The sequence below is a fragment of the Lepidochelys kempii genome, chromosome 7, assembly GCF_965140285.1.
Source record: "Lepidochelys kempii isolate rLepKem1 chromosome 7, rLepKem1.hap1, whole genome shotgun sequence".
Taxonomy (NCBI): domain Eukaryota; kingdom Metazoa; phylum Chordata; order Testudines; family Cheloniidae; genus Lepidochelys; species Lepidochelys kempii.
Genome location: NC_136386.1, coordinates 111,638,292 through 111,661,053, shown reverse-complemented (window position 1 = coordinate 111,661,053; position 22,762 = coordinate 111,638,292). Strand labels below are relative to the sequence as shown.

Here is a 22,762-nt window from a genome sequence, read left to right as displayed (position 1 = left end):
CCAATAGGGAGTTGGGGGGATGGGGAACCCGGGCCCACCCTCTACTCCAGGTTCCAGCCCAGGGCCCTGTGGATCACAGCTGTCTATAGTGTTTTGTGTAACACCTGTGTGACAGATACAACTGCCTGGGCTACTTCCCCATGGCCTCCTCCCAACACCTTCTGTATCCTCACCACAGGACCCTTCCTCCTGATGCCAGATAGCGTTTGTACTCCTCGGTCCTCCTGCAGCGCACGCACGCACGCCCTCTCCCTCTCAGCTCCTTGCACGCACCTCACTAACTGGAGTGAGAGCCTTTTTAAACCAGGTGTCCTAATTAGCCTGCCTGCCTTAATTAGTTCTAGAAAGTTCCTGAGTGTTCTGGAATAGTCCCTGTTATTTTACCCAGGGAAAAGGGACCTGCTTAACCTGGAACTAATGTATCTACCTTCAACCACTCTTTTGTAGCCATCTGGCCTGACCATGTCACAGCCCTGATTCAGGAAAGCATCCCTAATTCAGAAGAACAGTTGAGAACAGACTTAAAATTAAGTTTAAAGCAAAATAAGTCTTAAATGCTTTCCTGAATAAGAACCACAGATACCTTTCATCTGGTCCTTTAAAAATCTGGTCCTAGATGCCTAAAGATGCAGATAGGCACCTAGTGGGATTTTCAAAAGTATGTGGGGTGGGATCCACAAATAGATTTAAACATTGCAAGGCTGAGTTCCCTACTTTGAGGTGCTTTGGAAAAATCACAGGAACAATTGTCTGTGCTAGCCAATGGAAGATACCGACCAGAGGGTAGGTCTCAGAGTTCAGCACCTAAGTCTGGGCTGCAGGGACATGTCTATCTCTTCTTCTGAACCATGAATTGGGGGAAGAGAGGTGTTCAGCTATCTAAATTGGGGGGGGAAGGGGCAAAACAAAATAGCGGAGGAGAAAGACCTCCCTTATAACCTTTAGCATAATAACTTATTGATAGGGTACTCATTCAGGATATGGGTGCCCCCTGGTATAAGTCCCCCTCCTCCTGAGGCAGAGAAGGGATTTGAAACCTCTTAGGTGAGTGCCCTAACCACTGGGCTATAGAGTCATTCTAGCTCTTTCATAGGCCCAATTGATATTTAATTATTTAACTGAAGTGAAAGAACTTCAATAAGAGAGATTGTGGCAGACTTACATCAGACTATTCCATAGCCTAGTGGTTAGGGCACTCACCTAAGAGGTGGATGATCCCTGTTCAAATCCCTTCTCTCCCTCAGGAGGGGAACCTTGAACCACAGGTCTCCCACACCCTGGATGAACAATCTATCTACTAGGCTAAGGGATGCTGTCTTCCCTGCCCAGCTGTTGAGTATGAACTGGAGCGAGGGACCTGACCCAGTAGGCAGCCTCTGAGTATGGCTACCAAATCGAGCCCCCACATGAGACTTAAGTGGCTGAATACCTACCATCCCTGGTTTGTGAATTGCTCTAGGACTTAGGCACTGAGAGGGAGGCAGCAGTAGGCATGCAGAGAGGCAGAAATATAGACACCTAGAGAACTTTTATTGCAAAATACTTAGGCACCTGCACACACAGGTGGTACCCAAGTGGGACTTTTATGGATTGCAGAGGTACCTAAAAATGGGTCTTTTGTGAACCACACCATAAGTGCCTAACTCCACTAGTGTCTTCCCTTTTGCAAACTGGGAGTGTACCACTGACCTCCTTTGGACAGAATTTCAAAACTGCGTAAGTGCATGAGACCATACAGGAGTCCGTGGTGTATTTGAGTGTACACTACTAAAAACATGATTTATTCACTTGTTATAGCAAGTAGATAATATTTCCCCAAAGTCCATAAGTTTGGTCAGTAAATGAGGTAAAGAGCAATTTCCAGATGTGACAAGCTTAGCAAGGATACTCGATAGATTCCCATTTGGATTTAGCAGAGATATTGCCTATGGATTACATTTCCATTTCTGTCTCAGCTGCAGAAATGTACAGAGTGCACAGACATCTGTCAAGCCAGCCGGGTGACTACACTAATTAGCCAAACCTGCTCTAGTGTCTAGACACCATTTGGCAGACACAACACAGTCACTTTAAGGGATGTGCTGGATTAAAATTCAAACAGAAGAATAGCATACCTCTGATACTGGAAAATTTCAGGCTAAGTACATGAACATGTGTATACAGTGATTTCAGTTACATCAAACTAGAAAAGCCAAGCTGAAATATACCATTCCTCTCTTGTACGAAGCAAATCATAGAATATCAGGGTTGGAAGGGACCTCAGGAGGTCATCTAGTCCAACCCCCAGCAGGACCAATCCCCAATTTTTGCCCTGGATCCCTAAATGGCCCCCTCAAGGATTGAACTCACAACTGTGGGTTTAGCAGGCCAATGCTCAAACCACTGAGCTATCCCTCATCAAGTGGCCTCTTCTGTGGCACTGTGCAACATCTAGCCACTTAGTTCATTTGATCATTGAGGTGTTTTATTGTCATGGTGAACTCATATGTTACGTTGTATATAATGAATGTGTGAGGAACAGATAAATAGGATAGGACTATGTGAGTATAAGATTAACAAGTATTTAGGAGTGATGAGTGTGAATTAGGTACATAAGTAAAGAATGGGCCGATAGGTGATGTTTCAATATATATGTTGTAATGTATCCATCCAGAAAGTCAAGACCTCAAGACACCTAATTTAACATCACAGAAAGTTCTGTTCTGAACACAGGTTACCCTGGAAACAGGTTGACATAAATGTTAATAAGATGCTAATAAGGAAAAAGGGAACTAAGAGAACAACCTATGAAAATCAGAGCACCCCAAAACTTATGGGGTGTGGAAGTACAGATAAGAAAAAGGAGGGTTGGAATCCTCATGCATATGCATAAGGTGTTAGATGTGGTCAGAACAATGCGATAAATGAGGTCCCCTGATTGGGCTAGAGTGGGAAGACTTCATTGGGAAGGTCCCATCAGGAACCCTCTATTGATGACCACTTGTTGAGAGATCCACCCAACGATGAAATCTTTGGGTATGTGAGTATGGATATGGCATTGGCCAGTGCACAGACTCTCTCTTTGTATGTCTGTAACTTATAACTAAGGATATGATTTTACCACGGGGTCACAGATTCTGTGACTTTAAGAGACCTCTGTGACTCCTTCAGCTTCAGCCGCATGCCCCAGAGTGGCGGGGCCTCACAGCAGTCAGACCTCTGGGGCTTCAGTGCCCCCCACTCCAGTCAGCTAGGTGTACCACATAACCAATTGTTTCAGCATCAACAATATTGAGCACATACACAATTTCAAATGAGAAAAACTGACAATTACTGTTGCAGTTAGGCTCACACAGTGTCTTTGGTTCAATGATGTAATACAATTAATGAAGACATTTGGCCCTTAGTCTACAATTCCTCCTTTATGGTATTTTCCCAGTCTCAGTCCCACTGACTATAAAATTACAGTCTGAATTACATATTGAGAGCCAACCCACCAATTCAGTCTGGGTTAACCGGGTAGCTCTACCTTCTCTCTGCAGGGCTCGGTTGGTTCTGACTGGTGCTTTACTTGTCAGGGCACAAGGTCATTCTTTGTGTCTCAACAATATAGATATTCACACAAATATCTTACTTAATTCTAAGTAATTCTAATTCTTGTTAGAATAACAAGAGTAAGGCAGCAGCCTTTTAGGCAAGTAGCAAACTTCCCTATCCCCTTAACTATAAGCCTATGCTATATAAAAAAAAAATTACTTATTTTCCTTCTTGGGACTAAGGAGTTTACAGATACCTTAACATGTAACTGCTTCACACCAGTAAGGTCCAATTAACCTGTAAAATTACAGGAAAGTGTATTGAGATCCAACCCACAGATTCATTCTGGGTTACTGCTGGCAGCCTTATCCTCTCCCTACAGGGTTGAGTTGGAGCATCTGATTGGTGCTCAAAATGCCTGCCAGTTTTGCACCCCTAATAGACCTCACTACTGATTGGTCAAGGCTTTCAGCTTCGAATTAAGGCTGTGTGCGCCCGTGCATGAGTTTAAAGGAATGATTGCCCTTGAAGATTTCCCAACTAGCTTCAAAACAGCTACTGAACATGGTTAATATCTTCCTGCACTCCCTCTATTCTGCTGAAATAGCAACTACTTACTTACAGTGACTAAAGCCTCTACTGCCACCTTATCAGGGAATGTTTGGTCAACTCAGAGCAAGTAGAAACAGCAGCTGTAATTACAGCAATTAAGTTTTTGACTGAACACCAGAAAAAAAGTGGGGGAGGGAGAAAGAAGGAAAGACAGAAAAAGGGGGTTACAGTGGCACCTGTGGTTTCTATTTTGACCCATCTGTGCTGACTTTTTTCCTTCAGTACTTCTAAACTTCCATGCTTTTAACTGGTCTTATATTTACTTATTTAAATACACATACTACTGGATAGTTGGGCACAACTATGAATTTTAACAGGTCTTAAGTAGTTTTTAAAAACTTATGAAATATCTTTATATACATTAATTAACCAGCAGCTCTATTAACTTTACAGAAGAAATTAGTGTTTGTTTTTCTGGGGGGACTTGGGGGAGGGGGGAAAGGGAGTCCCCTTCAAATATTTACTTGTGTTTTTCTTTTTTGGGGAGGGGAGAAAAGCCAAACAGTGAAGATTAAATGAATTTACATTTTCCCTCCCTGAGCTGAGTACAGAATGCTGTTTCTCCACATTAGCTGATGACAGGCAGTCGCCTACTCTTGCAAGTAACATACAGAACCTTGGACTTCAGGAGCTGATTTTCAACTATTTTCTTATTATTTATTTAATGTATTAAGTCACACACAGATATCCCATTCCTGATTTAATTTATCTTAAAAAAAAGTTACTTCATCTTATGTAAAATAAATATCAGTGAAAAAGTCAATTAGAACACAAATATTTCCATAAACACACATATATACAAAATACACTTTTAAAATTGACAATATCTACATTCATTTAAATGTGTTTTTCTGTTTTTGCATTAGCTATACTTCTTTTCCTAAGTAACAATTAGTCTAAAACAGGGGTTCTCAAACTCCCTGTCTCCTGGTATGTTTTGCTATTGCATTTTAAGCAAAGCAAGATAAGCCAAGTCAGCAGTGTAGGAATTTTTCTTTATTTCCTCTTCTCTTGCATGGGTTAATCACTTGGGACACAACATATCCTTATACTCAATGTCTGGTACAACGAGACAAAAGAACTCACCAGAACTGTAATCCAATGATTGTCAGTGTTAGTTTAAACCTCTAAGTACCATAAGATCATGTATTAGTGAAATTTTAATTTAAGGTAACTATGTCTCCACTGGGTCTTAAGAGAAACTACCACTCTCAGATGCAAGTCTAAATTAATATGATTTATTTGCAATAGGTTAATACATATATTTTGTACTACTGACCTTTCTGTGTAATAAAACAATTTTCAAAAATATGGTGCAAATTATGGACACAGGATAAAGTAATAAAGCATTAGAACAGTAATTTTCTGGTACAGTGACACAAAACAGAATTTTCTTTCTGTTTTCAAAAAATTACCCCAGACCATACTTTCTAGAGGCCTGTTTGAGAGAACATCTGGAAAGCATTCCACAGGAAATCAAACCTATATTAAATATGTGTTGTGGAGTTCTGTTTCCTTGCATTGCCTTTAAACATATATAATGTGTTTCTATTTCCCCAACTGCAAACAAAACACTTGCTTGAGAATCTTCTACAAAATTATGAGTTAAACTTTAACTGTAGGTTAGAAAGATTTTTTTTCAACTTTATAGTTAAGGAAACAATATGTTCATTTCAAAATTGACTGAAGCAAAAGGGTACAACATCTGAAATGAAAGCACTGAAAATAAGCAGCATTCTCAAGTCTCCCAATAGATCTGGCACTGCATTCAGGCTATGTTTACCTGACAAAGGGTGCTTGTAAGTTTTATAGCCTGTCTCTGCAACAAAGCTTTCCAATAACATGAACAAATCCACTAGATAAAACTTTTAATAAAGCAGCTTTTGTATATTTTCATTTCATTTCTTTATGCTATTTAATCTGTGGCTTGTAATATAAATGACTACATCATGTTTACGGGTGTCCACTTTTCAGAGTGTCTCTTGAAATAATTTTACTTAAGAAAGAACTAGTCCTTTATGGATGCAGCTGTTCTCACTTCATTAGATGGGTAACCAGGAGTGTCTATGAATTACAGGCTGGGAACCTAGGGAATCCATTGTCTCTTTCAAAAAGTAGCCAGGAATATTGATGCAACGGCAGTACTTTGGGTGTACCACTGGACCTTACATATTTATCTAAGGCTGGATCACAAGTGAGCACTGAATGGATGCAATATCAAAGCACCTGGGAGAGAAGACTGTGGCAATATCATCTGTAAACACTAGAGTAAATTATAATGCAATGCAGCTGACCCGCAGGAAACTATTATATGGTTTGGAGACTGTGCAAACCCTCTTAAAACCTATTTATGGTCTCTTCTGACTTGTACTTCTACCGAGAAATCTATTGACTGTCTACCGAGAAATCTATTGGTGAAAACATAGTGGGGTAGATCCTCAGCTCTGTTAAGGCTGTTTTATGTCACTCTGGTTGTGCACAGGCCTGAAAGCTGGCATAACTAGCCAATTAGGGATTCCCTTGCTATATGGAAATCCCTTGTGTCACTGGACTGCCATACATAGTTCTGTCATCCTCTTTTGGCAAAGCAGGTGTGACTGGGGAAAAGGGAGGGTGGCCAGAGTGCTCTTGCACTCTGGCTATCCCTGCGGGACTGTAGGAAACTAGTACACCTTGAACTAGTCCTGAAGCTGCTCTAGGATGTTCTTCAGGACTGATCCAGCAATTATCAGTCCAAGGATCACCGGGGCATAAAGGTTGCTTACTGTCACCTTTGTGGGTCCCACTTTCCCGGAAGCCAACGGGTGAGCCAAACAACCAAAACTAAACATCTGGAACTACTAAACTAGCTAACTCAGAACTGATCTCACTCAAAATGTTTTACTTACTTTTAACAGATTTCAGAGTAACAGCCGTGTTAGTCTGTATTCGCAAAAAGAAAAGGAGTACTTGTGGCACCTTAGAGACTAACCAATTTATTTGAGCATGAGCTTTCGTGAGCTACAGCTCACTTCATCGGATGCATACCGTGGAAACTGCAATTTCCACGGTATGCATCCGATGAAGTGAGCTGTAGCTCACGAAAGCTCATGCTCAAATAAATTGGTTAGTCTCTAAGGTGCCACAAGTACTCCTTTTCTTTTTACTTTTAACAGATCATAGAATCATAGAATATCAGGGTTGGAAGGGACCCCAGAAGGTCATCTAGTCCAACCCCCTGCTCGAAGCAGGACCAATTCCCAGTTAAATCATCCCAGCCAGGGCTTTGTCAAGCCTGACCTTAAAAACCTCTAAGGAAGGAGATTCTACCACCTCCCTAGGTAACGCATTCCAGTGTTTCACCACCCTCTTAGTGAAAATTTTTTTCCTAATATCCAATCTAAACCTCCCCCACTGCAACTTGAGACCATTACTCCTCGTTCTGTCGTCTGCTACCATTGAGAACAGTCTAGAGCCATCCTCTTTGGAACCCCCTTTCAGGTAGTTGAAAGCAGCTATCAAATCCCCCCTCATTCTTCTCTTCTGCAGGCTAAACAATCCCAGCTCCCTCAGCCTCTCCTCATAACTCATGTGTTCCAGTCCCCTAATCATTTTTGTTGCCCTTCGCTGGACTCTCTCCAATTTATCCACATCCTTCTTGAAGTGTGGGGCCCAAAACTGGACACAGTACTCCAGATGAGGCCTCACCAATGTCGAATAGAGGGGAACGATCACGTCCCTCAATCTGCTCGCTATGCCCCTACTTATACATCCCAAAATGCCATTGGCCTTCTTGGCAACAAGGGCACACTGCTGACTCATATCCAGCTTCTCGTCCACTGTCACCCCTAGGTCCTTTTCCGCAGAACTGCTGCCTAGCCATTCGGTCCCTAGTCTGTAGCTGTGCATTGGGTTCTTCCATCCTAAGTGCAGGACCCTGCACTTATCCTTATTGAACCTCATCAGATTTCTTTTGGCCCAATCCTCCAATTTGTCTAGGTCCTTCTGTATCCTATCCCTCCCCTCCAGCGTATCTACCACTCCTCCCAGTTCAGTATCATCTGCAAATTAGATACATGATACAAAGATACATGAGCATTTAATGTAATAAAAGAAATAATCAATGTATTTTGTACCCATATATTACAAAATACTTTGCACCAATGTTGGGCATACAGAGCAGAAACCAGTCTCTTCCATCCCTCTCTGTATTTAGCTGTTGCTTCCATCTGCTTTATGGACTTGAGATAGATTGTTCTGTCCTCCTGCCAAGGGTAGTTCTTAAGATTTCTCTTCGGCTCCCTCATTTCCTCAAACCAGTTGGTTTCCACTTGACAGCGTCGTGCAGGAGTATGTGTGCTGGCATCCAGAGTACATTCCCCAAATATGCCCGATGCTTTCTTCTAATTCTAGTGGAGACAAGCTGCTCATTCACATTTTCTCTGATTGCTTCGTTGGCAATGAAGTCTCTCCATCTAATGCCCAGAATCTTATTGGGACACTCTGTACCTCAAAGGAGCACCCTGAAACTGCAATACTCACCACTGTGATATATGTTTTGTACAAAGTATGTCTTGTGAGGTATTATTCTGTAAATCTTGATCTCCTTGAACACTAATAACCTGTTGGATTGCATGTACTATTGCTGTATGTGAAGTTATGAAGTATTGCTATATGTGATACTTAAATATGTTGTATTGTTGGGACCACCCACAACCAGCCTGTCAGTTACAACAAAAGAGTAGCCATTAATAGCCAGATGGTCGTTAATGGCTCATCAACACTGAATCCATGATCCCAGAGTCTTCTTGAAGAAGGCACATACACTATGGAGACTGCTTGACCAGTGGGGACTGATTGACTCCCACACCACAGAAAATTTTTTTCTAGCAGTTGGAAGATATATAAAGAGAGAGAAAGTGACATCATTTGATCTCTCTTTCCCAGCAACTCAACACCTGAAAGAATGTCTGGAGGACAAAGATTTTGAATTGGGGAAGTTTGGTTCCAGGCTGGAAGGTAGTCCCACCTGGTGTATTGAAGAACTGTAACCTGCTTGTACCATCTGTCAGGCTGAGAAAAGCTGTTTGATTCAACTCCTGTTTAGACTAAAAGTTTGAGATTTAGAATGAGTGTGTGATGCTGCACCCCGTAATGCTTTATAAAAATATGCTTATGAGTGTAAATATGATGTAAGTGGAATATGTTTTACGCTAGATATGCCAGTTAACATATCTTTGCAAAGGTTATGATCGAATGAATATATTCATCCGATTTAAATGCATGTATCATTTTTATATCTGAAGTTATGAGCATTGGCTCTCTGCTTGTATTTAAAGTGTTTGCTGTAAGGAACACATAAGAAGTCTGGCCAACATGTTGTGAAGAGGTTACTCAAGTAATTGGGAGTACTTAACTAACAATGGACTTTGGGAGATGCCAATCCACATCTGAGCTTTCCTGGGAACGTTCAAACTAACATGTAAACAGTGCCGTGGGCCTGCAAAAAGCTGAATCATTCATGGACATGTGACTTGCCCAGGTGGCTACAAACTCCACCTTGCTGCTGTGATTTTCCACAGTAAGAACAAAGGGGTGTCCTTTCACAAAAGAGAATATAAAAGGCCCTGGAACCTTCTCCATTTTGTCTTCAGTTGGCTCAAGAGATGGCCTCTCCACCCCAAAGAGATGCCTGAAAGAAACTGGAACAAAGGACAGCAACTACAGGGGAGGGAGTCATTGCTGGACCCAGACTAGGAAGGAGTACAGTCTGTGAAAGAAGCTTACTGGAAGATCTCTGGGGGTGAGACTTCATCTGTGATCAGTTTCTTAATGTATTAGGCTTAGACTTGCGTGTTTTGTTTTATTTTGCTTGGTAACTTACTTTGTTCTTACTTGGAACCACTTAAATTCTACTTGTTATACTTAATAAAATCACTTTTGTTTATTAATGAACCCAGAGTTATGTAATTAATACCTAGGGGAGCAAACAGCTGGGCATATCTCTCTATCAGTGTTACAGAGAGCGGACAGTTTATGAGTTTAGCCTGTATAAATTTTATACAAAGTAAAACAGATTCATTTGGGGTTTGGATCCCATTGGGAGCTGGGTGTCTGAGTGCTAGAGACAGGAGCACTTGCAAAGCTGTTTTCAGTTAAGTCTGCAGCTCTGGGGGACGTGGTTCAGACCTGGGTCTGTGTTTGCAGCAAGCTAGTGTGTCTGGCTCAACAAGGCAGGGTTCTGAAGTCCCAAGCTGGCAGGGAAAATGGGCTCAGAGGTAGTTTCAGCACATCAGGTGACAGTCCCAAGGGGGTCTCTGTGACCAAACCCAGAATGTAAACAGAATGTTTACTTTTTATTTTCTTAAGGTAACTATCGCTGACCTTTATGCCTACCACTTATATGTACTTAAAATCTACCGTTCTATAGTTAATACACTTATTTTAATGCTTTATGCTTGCCAGTGAGTTTGTCTAAAGTGCTTGGGAAATCCCAGCTTAGGCTAACAATGGCTGGTGCATGTCCACTTTCCTTTGATGAAGTGGTGAACTAGGTAATGAACTTACACTGGTCAGGCTTTTGACCAGTGCAAGACAGTTCAGTTCAGGGGTTAAAGACTGAGGGGATGGGGAATTGGCTGGAGCCTCCCTATTGATTGTTCATGAGTGGCTGGGGGACCATTCATACAACTCAGTTGGGTGTGCCCCTGCCTGTGGATGTCTGTGTGAGTGCAGTGCCTGTCAGAGGCTTGTAGTTTGACGTCAGCATCACAACAGTGTGAGAGGCAGCCCAGGTTGGTGGGTTTGAAGAGCTCAGCGCTCCCACTGTCTGTGTTGCACCCCGGGGACCCATCACACTTACATAGGAATTTATTTTGTAGACACTTATTTTTCTAACATTTTAATAGATCTCCAGCTCTCACAGATGTATGTTAGCACTGAGATTATGTTTGAGTTGAAAATTATCAATTTAGGTTTGATTCTCTATATCTTTGATTTCCATACATTGTTGAGCTTAGTGAATGTTGTGGATGCCTTTCCTATCCTTGATGTCACATCTTTCTTGAGGTCTCCATTGGCTAGCTTGGTGCTGCCCAGATAAAGGAACTGTTCTACTTTTTTTATGTTTTTGCCTTCTAGTATGATATTACTGTTCCATGTCGGGTTACAAGGAAGTTTTGAGATAACTGATTTTGAGCTATACTTGTCCTTCTGTTTTTGCAAAAGTATCTATCTTTATAGCTTTGCATGGGTGTTTCTCAATATCATCAACAAAGTCTAGGTCTCCAGGCATTTGCCATCTATGCAAACTATGCTTGTGTTTGTATTATTTCTACCTATTACCATGAGAAAATACTTAAAAGTAGAGATTTGAAAATATAACAGTCTTTTGTCTCATCTAGTCTTTTGTCTCAGCTGAAAATATCCATAATGGCAACTATGGCCAAGAATATATGAATGTAAATCATATATTAATCCGAGGCAAGGTCACAGTCAAATGGTACAGTAAATCTATACTGAACAGTGAACATACAGCATGAAACTTTCTCTATGTTACTTATTTCAGAGCTAGAAGAAAATCAAAAAATCACACATAACTAGCTCAGTTCTAACTTTGCTTTGTATTCTCTGTAGATATCAGTACCTTACTTCAAATCTGGATTTTATTCAACAGTAGCAGGAACACAAAGATGGCAGTATTTAAAATTAATGAAAGTGAAGTTGTAGAATAAAAATTTAAATATCTGAAATTCACAAATATGCAAGTGCATGTCAAAGAGCTCTGATGAGAAACAGATAATCATCTACTAGTTCCAGTGCTTACATTGTCATTGAGCTGTTTTAAAATATGAGCTGCAATTAGAAATATTCTCACTGTGGTCTGATGTAGAGTGATATAAATAACCTTTACTAAGTCCAATATAGTGTAATAGTAGAATCAGTCAACATTCTTTTACTTAACACTGCCTGCAGATTTGCCTACATAATGGCCAAATTCACCTTCGGTATAACTCCACTGATTTCAGTGGAGTTACACCAAGGATGAATTTGATGTAATAGCTTGTGTTGCTTAAAGTTACACTTTCCTGGTTTAGGGCAGTAGTCTGGTATTTCTGACTAAGCTTGGGGAGGGATAGCTCAGTGGTTTGAGCATTGGCCTGCTAAACCCAGGGTTGTGAGTTCAATCTTTGAGGAGGCCATTTAGGGATCTGGGGCAAAAATTAGGGATTGGTCCTGCTTTGAGCAGGGGGTTGGACTAGATGACCTCCTGAAGTCCCTTCCAACCCTGATATTCTATGATTTCTATGACAGGTTTCAGAGTAACAGCCGTGTTAGTCTGTATTTGCAAAAAGAAAAGGAGTACTTGTGGCACCTTAGAGACTAACCAATTTATTTGAGCATGAGCTTTCGAAAGCTCATGCTCAAATAAATTGGTTAGTCTCTAAGGTGCCACAAGTACTCTTTTTCTTTTTATGATTTCTATGTCGCAGTATGTAACGTTAAAAAGCAGCTTAATGTTCCTACTGTGATGAGGAAACAAAACAAAATGGGCCAAATTCAAACTGTTGCAACTCCACTTCCTTTAATTAAGATTCTAACCTACAGTCTACATCCCTATTTTACTCCATGTAGAAGTAATAAAAAGGCAGTATTCTTGCATCACCGATTTAAACAAAAAAGTGACCTTTTCAGACACAGTGATATACTAGGGATACTAAGTACAATCTTTTGTATCCCAAATCATTTGACGATCACTGTATGTTTGTCCACTCAGTTCAGTCCTTCTTTCCATTTTGTGGGGACACTGCAGACAGGTAACAATGAATACTGAATGCTACTGTTAGCTTTTATACTGAAAAATAATCTAAAAGTAATAGCAGGACTTGAGCAGTATCAGAGACATCACCAAAGCTACATCTTACAAAACAGAAGTTGGCAGAAATCGAATAGTTCTTTGACCATGTTAAGACATATAACTTTTATTTTTTATAGCACAGGGAGAGGAGAACTACACTCATTTCCCTTGGTTACTGAGGGTTTCAGGAATCCCTGAAAAGTTCTACTTGACTGAACAGTCTTTTGCTCCGAAATTTCAGAATTGTTTGACAAAAGACCTTAATTGGAAGATACTATCTAGTTGCTGCTTCTTAAAGCACGAAATGAATCTGAGAGAGGATCTCCTGGCTGTAAAGCAAGGAGTTGTATGAAAGTTTTGGCAGCAAGATAGATCTGAGCTATTTGTATAATTACTATATTCTTGCTTGCTGTTTAGAGGGGCTCCATCACTCCAGACTGTCAATCATCCAACAGGCTTCTAATCCTCAATACCCTCTTGAGCAGAACATAGAAAGTATAAATGAGGAATGGTTAGCCAGATTTTAGCACCTCAAAAACAGTTCTGTGCACTTAGGGAAGGAGGATGTTTTGTTTTCTTTTGTTTTGCTGGATGTTTTGTTGTTAAATTCCAAAGGGATTTCTGGCCACGCTTTAGGAAAGGATTGTTCATGTCTATGTTGAATTATATACAAATGAGAGAACAACTGAAAATTGGTCGATTAGTTTTGAGGCTTGCAAGAATGACATTCAAAGGCAAGAAATGTAAAACACACTATGTTTACTAAAAACAAAGTAATCCTAAGCCTATTATAGGCTGCTCATTAAAGACGTTGCTGTAATGAATATGTGCAAGTGGGTAAAATTGACATTACAGTGGTGACCTTACCTCTCTGACTGTTTCCTGACTTTTGCACTATTAAGTAGCTCAGTCTTAACTTCTCATTAATTTAGTGGGTTTTTGATTATTTTGCAGAACCTGCATTAGCACTTTTTGCCAGGCTAGCAAAAAAATTTTCTGGAAACCCACCCTATTTCCCCCACAAAACATACTAGCTTCTGGTCCCCCTGAAAACAATCTTTTTTTTTTTTTGTATTAAGTAGGGTAGGATAATCAGGAATTGATGTGTAAGATAATCAGGAATGTCCCTTTTTTCAGGTCTGGTCCCAGACAATTTTACATAAACTACTGTGGGGTCCCAGTTTGCAAAACCCAAAGCAGACTAACCACCTGAAACAGCTGCCAGCCAGCTGCGAGTGAAAAATGGACATATATATATATATATATATGCATTGCAGAGACCACTCCGGGTCTATAATACAATCACCAGTAACTGAATGCCTCTGCTGTCACCTGGTTGTAATTTGTAAAGCAGTGTGTGTAAAAAAGCCAAAAATAGCTGAGAACTTAAAAACTGGATGGTAACAGACCACAAAATCCAGTGATGAGTCAACCTGGTGATATTCGAAACAAAGAGAGCTCTTAGCCATGTTAGTGAGCTTTTTCCATTGCTTCGTGCTGACTCTGACTTTCTAGACTTCACAGTGATAATCTGCTGTTACCTTGTCCTCCATGAAAACTCCCAATGAGCACCCTCGTAAGCGACCCCTCCCACACAGAGTTAGATCTATATGGAGTCTGAGACAGTGGGCATTTGGTCAGCCTAGCAAACCAGCTGCACCCATACCAGCATGGGATACCAGCCCAGACGGGATGCTGACATCCATGCTTCTGCTCTCCTCCCTTCCACTATAAGTGAGGGATGGACTTGGCAGGATTCTGGGGGAGGGCGAAAAGAAAATACAGGAAATGGTGTACAGCTGGGGGAGGACTTGAGAGTATATACGAGAGAATGAATAACGTGGCAGATAGATAGCAATAGTGAGATATGAGGCGGCTTAATAGTTATGGGGAAATCTAGAAAGGGAAGAGGAAAGATAAAGGGTAGGAGAACTGAGAAAGAAACAGATTCTTTCATTTTCCCATTTTGCTTCTAAAACACAGAAAATATGAGGAAAGAATAAGCACCCCTTTTTCCCTCCCCTGAAGCTATCAAAATCCACCAGAGCGCACATCCCTGATTCTCATTAAAGCTATACCCTAAGAACGCTCAAGCTGCTAGACTCCATTACCCTTGCACCAGGAGAATAAAAGGGACAGGATGGAACTAAAGATTCCCTACCACCATAACGTCTACACACAAACACCTCCACAGTGCTTAAGAAGCCACTAGAAGACAATGCTGCCCAGGCACCATATTCATGAGGGGACATGGTCTGCAGGAAATTTCCTAGTTTGCTAAATGTCTGATCCTTTCATACGCACTGAGATCGCTCAGATTACTGGAATAGGAGTTCTGAATGCCAAGTACTACAGAAACAAACCCTCAATGTCACTTTACATATTAAAGCCCACATTTTCAAACAGTGCATGCAAAATGCACTTGCAGTTTTGCACATGTCTTGTAGAAGCTGGGTATAGATGTAGTAGCTCCTTTATTGGGTAAATAATACTTCTTAAGTCTGTAAAGGACTTAAAAATAATCATTACAGTCTGTGTTAACTTTTTCAGACTTCTAAGAAATATAACATCTGATTTTTAGTGATTCCAGACTCCATTTTGTGTGCACAGTTTTATGCATGCGAACACGCACACACAAACACACACTTTCACATCTGCAGTTAAAATTTGTATACTTGTGCGTACAGATCACAGAGCTGTCACATGCAAAATTTAATTTCCATGAATGGGTTGTTGAAACCAAAATTTTAAGACTTATGCTTCTACACCACAGAATCGTGACCTGCAACTGCAGACATTGGAACACCAAACAGTGCGTGCAGGTGTGTTCATCTACAACTGGGAGCAGATGTCTGAGCATCAAGCCCCATTAGTATATCTTGCACCAAATATATGAAAGCTGTAAAGTATTTATTGTGCATGGACATAGTGTAGATATACTATACATTTAGGAAATATTTCTCTTCTCTGATCCTCTCTGCATATATTTTAGTTGCATATTCTGAAGCTGTTCCACACAGGCGAGTTCAAAGAGGAAAGTTTTTCCTATATGTGAAAGGACCAGTCCGTAGATATGCAATGGGACATTTGTTTATAGTCACTAAAACGGTACCACAATACGCAATGCATATCAGGGAAAAATACTGTTTAAATTAGGTGCTGCATGGGCATATAAATTACTTGGCTATTTTATTTTTTATAACACCAAATAGTCCTAATCACCACTGAGGTGCTAATTACAATACTGCAAAACCTGATCTTTAAATATGATGTATAATTCATTTATTTTAAGGGGGGTGGGGGAAAAGCATCTAGTTTCTGAAACAAGTCAAGAATTATTTTTTGGCTGCTTCCAATTAAAAATCAGCCAAACTGCTTTCTTTGACCATTTTGAGTATGGTAGGTAGAGGATAAGAAACTTACATTCTTTAATTTATTCTTATTTTAACAAGAGTTGACTTATTTTGTTCTACTATATTCCCAATTCTCTTCAGATCTTTATTGTACAGTATGAATGGATTAATATTGTGCGACTTTTCTGTTCTTTTAATAAATTATGTGTCCAATTCACTTTTACTCTGCTTAGAACCTTATTAATGATTTGGAAGGTGCACCTAATCAAAACCTATATTATTCAAAAAGCCCAAGTAATAGAGACACTTTCATTATATAAGAAAAACAATGTCTTGAGATACTGTAGATTATAACTGCAGCAGAAATGTGGCATAGCGTCCTTCAGCTAGAACTAAATAAATTCATGGAGGACAGGTCCATCAATTAGAGTTGCCAACTTTCTAATCGCACAAAACCAAATACCCTAGCCCCGCCCCTTCCCCGCCCTCCATTCACTATATTTCCCCTCCCTTGGTGGTTCACTCTCCCACACCCTCACTCACTTTCACTGGGCTGGGGTAGGGGTGTGGGAGTGGGTGAGGGCTCTTGGGTGGGGCTGGGGATGAGGAGGTTGGGGTGCAGTAGGGGTTGTGAGGCAGAGGGATTTGGCATGTGAGAGTGTGCTGCGGGTTGAGGTAGGGGTTTGGGGAGCAGGCTTATCTCGGGCAGCTCCTGGTCAGTGGCGCAGCAGGTCTAAGGCAGGCTCCCTGCCTGTCTTGGCATCACGCTGTGCCCTGGAAGCGGTCAGCAGTTCCAGCTCCTAGGTGGGAGGGAGGAGGAGGCTCCGTGCGCTGCACTTGCCCACAGACACTGCTTCTCTCCCCAACCCCTGCAGGCACTGCCCCCCAGCTCCCATTAACCACAGTTTCCAGCCAATGGGAGTGCGGAGCCGGAACTCAGGGTGGGGGCAGTGCGTGGAGCCCTGTGGCCCCCCTGCCTAGGAGCCGGACCTGCTGGCTGCTTTCAGGGCACAGCACGGTGCCAGGACAGATAGGCATTAGCCTGCTTTAGACCTGCAGCACTGCAAACTGCACTTTTAATTGCCTAGTCGGCAGTGCTGACTGGAGCTGCCAGGGAACCTTCAACTGGGTGTTCCAGTTCAAAACCAGACACCTGACAACCCTACCATCAATGGCTATTAGCCTGGATGGGCAGAGTTGGTGTCCCTAGCCTGTTTGGCAGAAGCTGGGAATGGGCGACAGGGGATGAATCACTTGCTGATTGCCTGTTCTGTTCATTCCCTCTGGGGCACTGGCATTGGCCACTGTCAGCTGACAAGATACTCGGCTATATCAACCTTTGGTCTGACCCAGTATGGCCATTCTTGGCTAAGCAAAATGATGTCCTAAAACATACTAGTTTCAATTTGTGATTCAAGCAGTCATAAAATAGGGTTCCTTTGATGTTTTAACTGTGCCAGGACCACACACTGTTTTAGACAGCTTCAGACAGCATGATGACTGTCTTTAGAAGATCTGTTTATCAACATGAATAAGTTACCAATGCTCATTTTTAGTATTAACATTTTTAATGCATGCCTGAAAGACTGGGTTTCAAACTTGTACATGAGCTGTAGTGCAAGGAGAGGTAGCAGTTAGGTAGGTGGTAACAAAAAAAATTATTTGATATCCTGATCATTTTTTTTTAAGACATCATGGCCATTTACTGAAAATTAGGATTCTTTACATAAACCAGACCTTATCTGCATTTACTGACATTTCTGGTCCCTCTTTCCATGGTTCAAAAGTTTATTTTGTCTAGCTGATTATGTACATTTCTGAACAATGAAGAAGGAAATTAAGTTAATTAACCTATCATCTCAGTAATGGGTTGACAGTATCTGTAGTTTGGCCCAGTTGTTTTCCTGTACTTATCCTGTTTTTATGACAGATTCAGTGTTCTGCATAGCTAGGGTGAAATTTTCAAAGATGTCCAAAACTAAGCATGTAAATAGATATTTGTGTATAGTAACTAGATATTTTGTGCATCAGTGTTTGCAGGCCCAAACATTTGTATTAACAAATGCTGTCCATGTAAACATGCTGAGAGCATTTTAGGAGGCCTTTGAGAAAAGGATGTGCCAGTGTCCTGAATAATACTGAAAGTGCTTAAATATGCGTGATATACACGCAAATAAACAACTCTTCGCAAATGAGGATTTCACTGTGGTTAAAATATGTGCTTGTAAGTATTACTTCATTTATTTTTTCCTTCTACCTTCAAAATAAAACAAAACAAAAAAAACCTTGGAGTCAGAAAAAAGTGCTTAAAGGCCATGGGTTTAAATTATTTTAATTTAGGCTCTGGTACCACTACATGGACTGGGTATTTCTGAATCTCAACACTAGCAGTGGGGAGCTGTTGCCTTTCTTCCCAGTCTGCTGGGAGAAGAAAAAAACGTGAAGGTACTTGAAAAAGCCTGCTACTACCATGTCACTAGACATGGGGACAGTTATGGCTGGCTCTGTATAGAGGGGCCAGAGAAGGAGGGATAGAAGAGTACTCCACCACATACATATGGAGCAGCCATAAGATTGGGTATTGCTCTCCATGAGTCCATGGTCAGGGAATGACACAATGTCAGTATCAGTCCCCACAATGCCTGGGAGGGTGGGTCAAGCATGACTGTCTTCACCAGTTGGTCATCTGCAACTGGGAAGGGAGGAGACATTTTGTACCTCCAGAAAGGAGACAGAAGTGCTGCTGCACGTTGGTATGCTCCCACAATGCCATCAGTGTGCTCCACACTAGTGCTGTGCTGTGCATACCCACACCCCAAAACAATGGGTCCCTGAGCCAGAAAAGAGCCCAAACTTTCTGAACTGACATTTGTATGCAAAGGAACACAATAGGAAACCTGGTAAGAAATCAATTTTCATTTTAGCGCTGGTTGTAGCTTTGGGCAATGGTAATTGCAATTTTTACCAAGCTGGATTGTGCAGTGATGTAATATAAAAGGCATAAAATCAGGGCAAGATTAATGAAATCTGATTAAATAAAATACTATTGAACAACTTAGCTGCTGAGACGACATTTGACCAGAGCTGATGACAAACACAGAAGTAGTAATGGCAGCACTTACACTAAATATTCCCGGCTGCAGCGTAAGTAATAGGAAAATCTTTATGGGATAAATCCACCCCACGGGCACTGAATGCAGTGGAACCTTGGCTGAAAATACTGTGGAAATACCATTGCTCTGCTGCTCAGGGAGGTATGGCAGGCAGGATGGAACTCTAGAGAAGCCATGCACAAGGAAGAAGGGGCTTGGGATTGAGGTAGAGGACAGGAAGCCAGGTGTTCTAGGACTAAGCCTAAACATAGAGGATGCACGGAAACCCAGTTTGTAAGGTATAGTAGCAGTGCACAGTGTCAAGCCACTGGGTTGGAGAAAACTCTTCCCTGACCCTGTCTGAGACATTCAGCTCAGGGACTAAGTGTGGGTAGCATTTGGCCCCATAACTGAGAACAGTTTGGGCAGTGGAAGTAGCTGCCAAGAGAGGCTTTGGAATAAGTCCCTGGGGACAGGAATCAGATCAAGCCTTGAATCACATTTATCAGGGATGGCTTATGAATTGTAATAAATAATAATAATAAAAAAATCAATTCTGCCTGGCAATATGGCGGGTAGACTAAATCACCACATTAATCTCATCAAATCCAAATCAATTTATGAGATGGACATTTCATCCTAACAAAAATAACTGTTCTGCTTATCAAAATAGTAAAAACAAAATTAAATATTAAGATGTAAAACAGAACATATATGGGCAGTGGAGCAAATTACAGTGGATGCCCATAAGGACTCAGACCGTTCTGAAAGACATTACCATTTCTAGTTTTAGTCTCCTCTAGATGGGTACCATGTCACTGAAAACTCTAGAATCAATCAAAAATGGTGGAACTTTTGAAGAGGTTCACTGTACATTTACTCAAGTATGATACTGTCCACTCAATGGTGACAAGAGCTCAAGAAGAAGTTTGTGGATTTAAGTCTCCCATTAATGGGATATGCTAGAGGCCAGTGAAACGTAACCTTTTTTCCCCCCACAATTTTCCACTCCCCTTGCACATACTGTATTGTAAGTACATATTCCTAACAGGAAGCAATGTGTTTGTGTGGTGATGCCTGAAAGTCAAGACTCTTGGATTCTATTCCTGGTTCCACTGGTGATTTACTATGTAACCTGGGGCAAGTCATTTAACTGTTCCTTATTTTATCCATCAGTATAATGGGTATAATATAACCCTATTACCCAGGGTTAAAATCAGGGCAAATAACCTTGGGAAAGCATTTTGAGAACCTGGTGAACATGTACTTTCTGAATGCAAATAGTTATTATAACTAGAATAGAGAACCCTCTCTACTTCTTAGTCCATTAGTCCCTACAGATCATAATTCTCAGAATCAATGGCCTTGCCCCATTTTCCAGTAGAGGCCAGAACCTTGGCTCCAGTAGTATGGCAGAGGGGCCAAAAGCTACCTTAACCTTAACAGGCAGCTGGGGATTTTCCTTGCATAGGAATCCTTGGGTGTTGAAAAGCTGATGTAGCCTGCTCTATGCCACTCACTCCCTGCTCCCGTGATGAAGAGTGTGTGCTGCATTCTGGGGACGGTGAGCTGCTGGAATGGCTCTGTGGGGGGCATTACAACATAAGAAAGCCATACTGGGTCAGACCAAAGATCCATCTAGCCCAGTACCCTGTCTTTCAGCAGTGGCCAATGCCAGGTGCCCCAGGGGGAATAAACAGAACAGGTAATCATCAAGTGATCTATCCCCTATCACCCATTTCCAGCTTCTGGCAAACAGTGGCTAGGGACACCATCCCTGTCCATTCTGGCTAATAGCCACTGATGGACCTATCCTCCACGAATTTATCTAGTTCTTTTTTGAACCCTATTACAGTCTTGAGCTTCACAACATCCTTTGGAAAGGAGTTCCACAGGTTGACTGTGCGTCATGTGAAAAAATACTTCCTTTTGTTTGTTTTAAACCTGCCACCTACGAAGTAGTTCTTGTGTTATGAGAAGGAGTAAAAAACACTTCCTTATTTACTTTCTCCACACCAGTCATGATTTTATAGACCTCTATCATATCCCCCCCTTTGTCGTCTCTTTTCCAAGTGGAAGAGTCCCAGTCTTATTAATTTCTCCTCATACGGCAGCCGTTCCATACCCCTAATCATTTTTGTTTGGCGTCCCCTTTTCTGAACCTTTTCCAAATCCCATAAATCTTTTTTGAGATGGGGCAACCACATTTACAAGTAGTATTCAAGATGTGGGCATATCATGCATGTATACAGGGGCAATATGATATTTCCTGTCTTATTACCTATCCCTTTCTTAATGATTCCCAACATTTTGTTAGCTTTTTTGACTGCCCCTGCACACTGAGTGGATGTTTTCAGAGAACTATCCACAATGACTCCAACTGGAACTGACACAACTTAGAGCAGACCATAGGCTATTCCAAATTGGCCCCTTTGCCTCTCTAAGGACAGAGAGGGAAGAAGGCTATTTATGCCACCTTCTCAGGTGCACAGAGCAGAGCTCAGGCACACTTTAGGATCCAGCCCAAAGGTTTAATAGTAGAATACTACAGTGAGGCCACATAATCATATTAAATCTTAATTATTTCTACAAAATATACTCCAGGGCAGTCAAAATATATATGAAACACACTCAAATAATTTACTACAGTATCCTTGACTTCTTAAAATGTTTGTTTTCATTGCTAATACACAACATTTGGGTAATACACATTGGGACCTATCCACTGGCAATTAATGAGAATCTAACTTTTATAACTTTTAAAATACGGCATTAGTACAATGGCTTTCTAATATAAACATACAGAATGTAACTGGGAGTACGAGGTTTCCTAGAGGTATAGAAGGCCCTGTGTGCAGCAGAACCAGTGCAGGGAGCTTGCTCAGGGCATGAGGACCCCTTCTGCCCAGGAAACCTATGTCCTCTGGGGGCACCCACTGCCCAGGTACACAGAGGAGGAAGAGGGCTGGGAGCTGGACCAGTGAATCAACAACTACGAATACATCAGTCAAACACAAATACCTGTGGGGATACCGAGGTGGGACAAAACAGTCCCAAGCCTACTGCAGCTCTGAAAGCATGAGAGGGAGGATTCCCAGACAGTGCAGAAAAACCCTGTGAGCAACCTGCATGCTAGGGCTGTGAATAAGGTCCTGGCTATGGCTTTTATCCACTAACAGTTACACTAATATTCATAAGCAGTGTTAGAGTGTTCAATTATTATTAAAATTTCCCATCAGCTCTTGCAGCTTGTCAGTTATGAAAAAAATATTCTAAGTCATCACTTCATGAAGACACGTAAAGGAAAGGTTTCCAACAAAATTTTGTAGGAAACAGCTTTCTGTTTTTATATC

At 41.3% G+C, this 22,762-nt stretch overlaps 1 protein-coding gene across 2 annotated transcripts in view; it reads right to left on the bottom strand.

Annotated features, from left to right (window-relative positions):
- GFRA1 (GDNF family receptor alpha 1) overlaps positions 1–22,762 on the bottom strand; it is a 204,632-nt gene that overhangs the window by 56,887 nt on the left and 124,983 nt on the right. The window lies entirely within an intron of this gene.